Raw genomic sequence first — 10,001 nt, forward strand, 5'->3', positions numbered from 1 at the left:
GGACAAACGGGCACAATGTTTTACACAAAGAAAGAGATAAATTAATGCAGAACGTTTGCCGAAGGCCAAATAATTAAGAATCTGTCTTTGACAGACTCTCACAAAGTTCAGAAAGTTTCTTCTCACTCAACATCTCACAAAACTGCAAGATTTTTAAAGGAAGTCTGGGGACTGTCGACACAGGCGACAGAGAGGAAGCCTATATCTGACATTTTTCTGTCGATAAAATACTGTCATCCTTGATAAATTTAGTGTAAATGGTGAAATCAGTGTAAACAGTGTGTTCAAACAGCTGCTAAATGTCGGCAGGTAGATGCACTGAAGAGCAGCCACACCGCGACAAACTGACACAAAATTTTTTAAATGTTTTACAACTTAATGTGTCGTATTTGAGACCGAATTTACAAGAAGGCTTAAATTATTAAGAATTTGTTGTGGACAGTGTTTCACAGAGTTGATAAAGTTTCTCTTGACAACATTTTATTGACAGTAAACTGTGTAGTGTCATGAAGGTACACAGGTGTGATAGGTGGAGCCGTAACGTGACACAGCAGCGGAAACAAGCCATAAACGGCACATACTATAGGTGAAAATGTAGCTAGCTAGCTAACATTAGCTTTTCAAGTGTAACATTTATCTTTGATGTTACTGACATTAATAGTCTGTTGGTGTTTTGGAAAGCAGAAAACGTAAAACTCCAACTTAAACATTAATCTCTAATCAGAATTATAGATTTTTGCTGCAGCCGCTGAGAATCAACTCAGACAAACAGCTCTGTCTCAGAAACAGAAAGAAACTGACAATCATGAGTTGTTTTCATTTAGAAAAACACAATTTCCTCTTTAATTTGATACTTGTAGCTTTTTAGATCGAGATTGATTCAACATATTTCTATAAAACACCAGACAAACAACAAGTAGCACAATAACTGCTGTAAATAGATGTGATGGAATGAAATGAAATCAGTCTGAATAAAAGAAAACAAAATAACTTCAGTTTTATAGCAATGATCGACAACATTCAAATAGCAACAGATCATCACTGGACTTTCAAAATAAAAGAGCTCCGTTATAACAACAAGCGTCAGAAATGTGGCAGCGACTCGTGTTTTTGGCAACTTATGAGAAAAAAACCCACTGAATTTAAATGTGGAAAATTCGTGACCCGGTCAGTCCTAACTTCAGACGCTACATCACATTTCCCTCAAGTTTCCACTGTTTAACATCAAGGGAAGAAAATCACAGATCTGAACGTTGTGATGAGTTCACCTGTGTCCAGTTATTGATGAAAACCTGAACACTGTAAGCTCAGGACTTCTGGGGCTGTAAGGGATCTAGAGGGTTAATATTCATTTCAGAATTGTAGTTCATTCATTCCTTTTTTATGAAACCAACAGCATGTGAATTCTATACAATATAGAGGGAAATATAACAGTATGAGGTAACAGGAGTGATATCACATGTACACATGTTAATGACCTGGTGACAGACAGACAGACAGACAGACAGGCTGTCAGTTGTTTGGAGGAAAGAAGGGATTTTATTTCATGGAACATTAGTGTGTAAAATGTTCTAAATCAATGTTGAAAAAGAGAAATATGGACTGAAATGACATTTGTCATTATGGGATGATGATGGTCTCTCTCTTTTTCTCCTCATCATCACTCATTTCCTCGCCTTTATATTCCTTCATCCTTTATTCTTTTTTCATCTCCTCTCTCACCTCTTCCACCTTCTTCTCCTCCTCTTTCTTTCCCTTTGCTTTTTCCTCACATTTCCTTCCCCATCTGTTTTTCTTCTGATTCCCTTCTTGCTTCTCTATCTTCCTCCATCTTCTTCCTTTTCTTTTTTCTATTCCTGCTTCCATCCTTTTTCCTTCTCTCTCCTAACAATCATCACTTACTCTCCTACTCCTTAAAATCCCACCACCTCTTCCCCCCCTTCTCTACCTCCTGTCAGCTCGCTTCCACTCCCCCCCACCTCCCAATAAATGAAAAAAAAAAAAGAAAAAAACTCTCTCCTCCCCTGATCCTCCACTCGGCTTTTACGCGCGGTGCGTAAAGCGCTTCAGTCCCGTGTCCGTGTCCAGAGCGCACGGACGGACGGAGAGAACAGAGAGGAGAGAAGAGGAGGAGGAGGTGGTTCATGTTTATCTCCGGCTGATGAAGACGGTGAATATTTGTTTAAGGCTTCGGGACATTCTCGGCTCTTCGGAGAGCTTCAGTCTCGGGACTCATGGCCGAACTCACCGGTTGGTTCCGTTGATCCAAAGTGATGTGAGCGTGGACGCCAGCGCGGCTCCGAGGAGGATTTCTGTAGTTTGTTTCCTAAAAAACAGGAAAGCAAACAGGAGATCTGGTGACCTGATCATCTGAGAGTGTTTTTATTTAATCAGAGAAAAAGAAGAAGAAAAAGAAGAAGCGCGAGGAGGAAAAGAGGAGGAGGTTCTGGTGGGACGGACGCACGAGGATCCAGAGGATGGGGATTTAACCTCTCGCGCAGCCTCCAAACACACGCTCGTGTGTTTATTCGTATTGTTTTTTAATATCTTCAATGGAAACCGAGAGGCGCGCGACAGTCTCCGCAGAGAGCAGGGACCTGTGAGCTCCGCGCGACCCGACCCGGAGACACGCGAGAGGTCAGTGTGTCACTCATTCGCTAGCTCGCTCGCTCGCTCGCTCACGTGCACACGCACGAGCACACACTTACTATATGAAGCACGACTGAACGCCGCGCGCGGAGTGATGAGCGCAGAGGAGAGCGCACTTCACACGCGCGTTTCTTACAACCTTTCACATCTGCGCACACGGGCGCACGTGCATACCGAGAAAAAACAGGCTGGTAACGTCACAAGAAAACCACATATCTCCAAATTTGTTGATTTTTTTAAAAAAAAAAATTAGATTAAATTTGAATTTCTGGTTCATATTTTAATGTAAGAACGTTTTTAGAGAAGTTTAAGACAGACAGACATGAATCACAAAACAAGCAGCATGAGGACAGCCCAAGATGTAAATGATAAAACAATAATAATCTAAAATTCTTCATTTATATATATGAAATACAAAAAGACAAAAGGACATTAAAACAGTGAACCTTCTCTGGCGTTTTTAATGTTTATAGAATATTATAAAAAAGTATACAGAATTTTTTGTAAGATAAATAGTTCATTTCACAAGAAAAGTTTGTTGTTTCATTGATTAGTTGTATGGCGTAATAATGTTTTCTGGCAGAACAACAAGTTGACCAAAGTGCTGCACAATCAAAATATAAAGAAGAAGAAAACATTGAAGAAACAACATTCAAAAAGTTTAAAAGACAAAAGGACAATTATAGAAACTCTGACAGTAAGTTAAAAAACAGAGAATTAAGACGGGATGTGAAAACAGGCACCACAAGAGCCACCTGACCACACAGAGGCAACTCTGACTGCAACTGCAACTAAAACCTGTGATGGAGCAACTTTTTAAAGTGCACTGTCGAGTTCAGAGGATCACAGTTTGGAGATACGTGGTTTTCACAGGCAGTTTTACAGTAATATGATGTTTAATGAGCGAGAAACAACAGCATGCCAGACACACACACACACACACACACACACACACACACACACACACACACACACACACACACACACCTTATCCTCTCCATGATAAGGAGAAGCGAGAGGACGCTGTTTAAATATTAAACCATCTTTTCTAGCAGAAATGTTCTGATCTTCAGCAGATGATTTACTCGCACAATTAACTCTTAATGTGTGTGTATCCAGCTAACATCACACTGGACATCTTGTGAGTTTTTACTGGAGTGAAACTTTTTACAAAGCACAGTTGTGACCTCGCATTGTTGTGTGACTGTAATGCGGAGTGAAGATCAGACAGGCTGTAGCCTGAATTCAATCTAAATTTTGGAGCTCTTATCTTAAAGAAATCATATCAGAGAGGCGCATAATGAGGCGTAATGTCTCCCTGCAAGCTGACAGCCGCTGACCCATTTCTAATGATTTATCACTTGGACCAAATTTTAATATCTTCACCCGTCAAACGCTGCGCTTTGTTCCTAGAAATTGAATCTGTGACTCAGAGGATTATTTGTCGGATGATATTATAGTATATCCAGGAACTCATCATGTCGTAGTTTACTGACTGGAGCTGCGCGCTCAGAGCTGTGTGCTCAGATTTGTGGTGCTGCTGATTCAGAAGCCTCTGCTAGAAAAATGTAATTTTTATGCATGAAATTTGGTGTAAGTTCGTGTTGAATGATGATTATTTTGCAGGTGTTTGCTTTATGAGAGTGCCATTAGAGTATACTGAAGAGAAATGAAGTAGTAGTTGTTGCATTAAAGATTTCTGGCTGTGAGATGTGGCTAAAAGCTCAGGAAAATGCTGGTAAATACAAAAATGTTTTTTGAACCTTGGCACTCAGAGTGATGGATGTGTGTGTGTGTATGTGTGTGTGAGGATGGAAGCTGCAGCTGCATACTTTGCTGCAAAGCCCTGATTCAAAAGTCTGTGAGGAATATCAGCAAAGTACAGAAGCCCTGAGAGGCCAAGTGACAAAAATAAAGTTTGTCGATCCATTGTTTCTCTATTGTGTTTACAACTTAAGAACATGTGTCTTCCAGCTGAGTTCTAGTTTCTCGATGGACGTGACAGGAATGTTACTAACTTGTGAACACACAATACCTTGTGTTCAGAGTTCATGGAGAAAGTAAAGCTCACCAAGATGAATTAATGTTACATTAATGTTTTCAGTCTTATTTACAACATGGAGGAGTGACACACGTCTCTCATGCCTCTTGTGGACAAAATGAGCATTACAACAACAGACACTAAAGCCTGGAAAATGAACTTGGAAAGAAAATTCTACTTGTTGGCACAGATGACAAAAAGTAACTCAAAAAATATTATGGCAGGATCATTTTTCTAAGTTGAAAGAATTTTTTTTCTACAAAGCCCCTAAGGAGACACGGGGGAGGGAAGAAATAGACAGATTAAAAAAAAAATGGGTGGGAAAAACTACCTTTGCGTTCCGCTGAGGAACTTTTGCTTTCCTTCACAAAACCTTTGTGTTTAAGGAAAACAACAGCTCACAAGTAAAATTCAAATATTGACGTTCTAGTTTTCTCCTGAACTTCGTCGCGGCTGATTGTGACTGAGTGTTAGTCGTTAAATGTTTGAAGCAGAGAGATTTTCTGTTTCTCTCCTCACTGTGTGAAATGCTGCTCTGATCGATTACGGCGTTGATGCGTCGGGCTGACGGATCGATCGGTCACTTTCATCTCTCTGACAGACGCTGACGGCAGCTCATCATCCGCCAACTGAAGCTTCACTCATTCAGCTGTCTGTGGGGAAACGACTGAGACGGACCTTTTCCTCCAGCCTCCTCGTCTTTTTCAGGCTGATTTGATCCCGTCATTATGAACAGAATCATCTCTTGCTCTCTTAGAAACTGGATACACAACTAAACGTGTTTTGTTTGATCATGGTGCTGCAGTGCAGAGGTGGGAAGTAACTAAGTACAAATAGTCGATTACTGTACTTAAGTAGATTTTCTGTATTTGTATTGTAAGTTTTTACTTTTCCTCTGCACACTTTATATACAAATATCTTTACTTTCTACTCCTTACATTTTCAAAGGAGGCTTGTTACGTTAGTTTTAATGCAAAAAAGACAAAAACTATGGAAAAGGTCTAAAAAAGATGAATATGACGAAAACAGCATAAGACGTAACAAGATGAAAACAGGAGAAGATGAAAATGACATGAAAGACACGACAAAAACATGTAACAGTATATAACAAGACCAAAATGATGTAAAAATTCTAAAAAGATAAATGCAATAAAACACTGTCTAACAAAGACAAAAAAGACAAGATGACAACAGTGTAAAAAGACAAGATGAAAATGACAAAACAACGTAAAAGGTATAACAAGAGGAAACATGATGTATAAATAAATAACAAGACAAAAATGATGTAACACCACAACAAGACAAAAACAACATAAAAGACATAAAAAAGACAACAGACAAAAAGGGAAGAAGGAAAAGTGAGGTTCAGTTCACTCTGCAGAGAAACAGTCAGTAAAAATGTCCTTCAGAGGACGACTTTTTACTTTTATACTCTGAGTACATTTCAGAGCCTGTAATTTGTCACTTTTACTGCAGTAAACAAGTTGAATCCGTTTTGTCTCCCCGCTAATAACAAGATCTGGCTGCCAAAATGTGACCAATCAGACGGCAGCAGAGTGAGTGACTGGTGAGCGGACGGCATCAGGACTGACGTTGTGTCTCTCAGCAGACGCCTGAGAGCGACAAGTGTATCCATTTACACGCTTATGTAATCACAAAAGCCTGCAGCTGTCCTGCTGTGCTGAGGCCTCGTCGCCAATCGCCGTTTAATGGCCCCCCACTGCGTGCGTGTGTAGATGGATACCAGCGCACACACACATCTGCATATAGATGCAAACACACACACACACACACACACACACACACACACACACACACACACCAGGATTCAGGATGTGGAAATAACAGCAGTCTCTCTCTCTCTCTCTGTTTTTTATTGTCTCACTATCTCTCTCCATCTTCTAATGAGTGTACCATTGCTACAGATGTTAGGCAATTACACACACACACACACACACACACACACACACACACACAGGGGGGTGGGGGTTGATCTAATGGCTGCTGGCAGATGAGCTTCAACACGCAACTTTTTACCTCGAGACAGAGAGCGTTCGTTTTTTGCCCCACCCTCCGTCATGTGTCATCACTTGTCAGTCATTCTGAGGGTCCGCCTCTGGTCCTGAAGGGTTCAGAAACCAGCACAGCGAAGGGACGTTGCCTTATTTATCTCACATCAAGAAAATGTTGAAAGGAAAATGTGTTTCCTTCTCCTTCTCTTTATTTACAGATATTCAGGATTTTCATTGTTTTAGGCACCGGTGAGCTCTCGTCTCGTCTTGTCTTGTGTCGTCTTGGGACACTGAAGTGTGCAGCCCTGAAAACGAAAAGGGGGACGGAGAGGAGGAGGTAAAGGGAAGAAAATTACAGGGAGAGAAGGAGCTGATGAAGAAAGGAGGAATGTGGAAAATGTCTATATTCAATTAACACTGCAGCCCAAGTTAATATTACGCATGGATAGGCAAAATATTGTATTGGCTACAAATCAACAAACGCTCAAGACCTACTGCAAAGTAAAGCTAATGCACAATCAAACCTAATCAATGGACACTAGCGCACAATGTGTTAGTGCATGCTGGGTTGAGCGATGTCTACCAATTTGGCACATGATGATGTCCAACATCAGGATGGACAATGAAATCGTTGCTGGGTCTAAAAGGCTGTTTATGTCAGCGCTACATGTGTTTAAAAAGATAAGAAGTAGGACATGGAGGCATAATTCACTGAACAACAGCAACAGTTTCTTTTTATTTTCTCAAAAATGAAAGTTGGGCTACAACTCTATGGTAACTGTGAGGGGACACAATCTACAAGTGGACTTTGTCATCTTTTGCCCCTTCTGCTGTGTAAGATCCTCCAAGTCAGGTGTTGGTTTCTCATGAGTGACCACAGCTCACATCTCCTCACAAGACGATGCTGAAAATGTTTTTTAAGTAAGAAATACAAATACGTCAAACATGGCTGCTTGAGACAAAACACTTCTGGAGGTTCCCCTCAAGCATTATGCTTTAATGTGATGTCAAACTCAGGTGAAATAGTATAAACAGTGAGAAAGTCCATGATTGCAGGAGGCGGGGTAAACGGATCGGTCAAACAAACAGACTTTCATCCATAAGACCAGGGTTTGTGTCTTGGGTGACATCACTGAACCACCATCTTTTCCTAAACCTTACCATAGTTCTACTCACGAAACTCAGATCAAACTGTTAAACTAGGCTGTGCTGATCAAATATGAATCACGATGCTGTTAGTGCATTGCTGCAAATGTTTTCAGAAACACATTTTTGTGTACTGTTTGGCTGTAATACATCAAAGTTTATGACCAGGGCGCCATGTTTTTCTGCTTGAAAGTGGACAAGCTGCCACCCCAACACACATGGGTCACTCACATATTATACTGGTCTGGTTGTCAAACATGTTATGTTTTGTTGCTTGAATTGGTCACATTCTGTTGCTGGGATTGGGTGTGGGTCACGTTTCATTGCTGGGATTGGTCAGGTTTTGTTGCTCAGATTGATTGTAGGTCATATTTCATACCGTGGAGCCCTTTACATGTAAAACTGATGCTAACAGGGTTATATACAAGCACTGCCTCAATGTGCAGGATTCACTCACACCTTGTTGATCTGGTTGTACGTCTTGTTTGGTTGTTTGGATTGGTTGTAGGTCGTGTTTCGTTGCTTACGTAATATTGCTAACTGCACGTGCAAAACTGACGCCAAAACGGTTACCAACAGCATCATAGTTTGAAGCATAGTGCCACTGATGTAGCTGCTGTATTTGACCAGTTGGGATTGAGAACATGTTGATCCACACCAAAAAGTGCTAGCAGCTAGCTGGTAAAGGGAGTGTTTTGACTGTTGAACTAAGCAAAATCAGTCAAACTGTCTCCTGCTCTCCAAAACCTGCAAGTCATCGCTGCATGACATTTAACAAGCTAACTGGTTAGCTCACTCACGTCGTCTGTGACAGCAGTCTGGAACAAGAAGACTGTAGAGGCTAAGGTGGGCTATGCATCGTGGTCATCATGGTTTGTGTACTGTGATATTTTGGGTGGTTGAAGACTTAGCAAACAGATGACTGAGACGTTAAAGTGTGTTCAGGGATCATTAGGACATCCAAAAATATAATGATGAATGGCCAATAAGCTGATTTGGATTACCAAGAGTCATTTTATTGGAAATGTGTGCCGAGTTTGGCCAAGCTTTAGATGAACCCACCCAGCGAAGCACGTCCATCCCTCTGCAGGTCCAGTTAATGACCAGTCTGGGCTCTCTGGGACCATCATTACAAACTGGCTGACAGCTCTGGAATATTGCAGCCGGCGCTAAGCACATTTATGCCAGCTGTCTTAGATTGCCTTATTGAAACGACCCCTCATTATATAAGGATTCCTTGTACTGTGGTTGAAGAGGCCAACATAAAATTCAATTTGCAGCAATGTTCGGTTTTCCAAATGTAATCTGAGTGAATCACTGCGCTCACGTTGCAATAAAAGCACCAAATGAGTCTGCTTTTGTTAATCGCAAGCATTACCATCCCATAAACGTTCAAATCATTTGCAATGCTGACAAGATTCTGACAAATGTGGTGGCTAGATGGCCTGGCTCAACCCACAACTCATTTATTTTGAGCCTCAGCGGTGCAGGAAGACGACTGTGCCTGATGGTTGGCTTCTTGGAAAGGTTGTTTTTTTCTTTTTTCAATAATTAATTTGCCAATCAAGTGGTTAATGGATAATATTTTAAAAACATGCAATCATCATGCAGGTGATAATGGGCACCCACTATCAACTTGGCTTTTCAACCCATTTGCAAACACACAGAATGACTCTCCACTGACACATTAGTGTGTCAGCCAAAGGATGATAGTGGTGCAAAGAGGGACGGTTGTGGCTTCAGAGAAGGCTGAACTTTGTTTTGTTTGAACTAAGTGGGAACATCACTTTCACCACACTAACAGAGCTGACAGAGAGCAGGACAGTCTGTCTGTTTATTCTGCGTTTGTGTCTGCAATTTAAACTCTATACCTATAATAGATCTGGCAGGGGGAGAGTCTAAGAGTCAACATCTAAATGGTACTGCTTATAGTATTAAACAACGGACAAAACATGGACAGTCGTATATACATTGAACACAAAGACAGAAATAAAGACTGGTGTTGTTTAGCTCCTCACAACTCAAGTAGGATTTTTACTTGATGCAGCCGGCTCACAAAACTCAGATCAAACAGTTCATTTCTGTTTATTTCTCTCCTTAAACTTTCCTAAATACAGTTGATCACTACACTAAAAATATTTGTCATCATGCCG

The 10,001-nt window shown here is 40.9% G+C and overlaps 1 protein-coding gene across 1 annotated transcript in view; it reads left to right on the plus strand.

Moving 5' to 3' along the window:
• The first annotated feature begins 1,998 nt into the window (after positions 1 to 1,998).
• npy2rl (neuropeptide Y receptor Y2, like) overlaps positions 1,999 to 10,001 on the plus strand; it is a 68,249-nt gene continuing 60,246 nt past the window's right edge. Inside the window, exon 1 of the mRNA XM_084712057.1 lies at positions 1,999 to 2,637. The gene's annotated coding sequence lies outside the window, so the exon portion shown is untranslated. The remainder of the gene's footprint in view (positions 2,638 to 10,001) is intronic.

Source organism: Lutjanus erythropterus, chromosome 23 (genome assembly GCF_056507025.1).
Source record: "Lutjanus erythropterus isolate fLutEry1 chromosome 23, fLutEry1.hap2, whole genome shotgun sequence".
Taxonomy (NCBI): Eukaryota; Metazoa; Chordata; class Actinopteri; order Lutjaniformes; family Lutjanidae; genus Lutjanus; species Lutjanus erythropterus.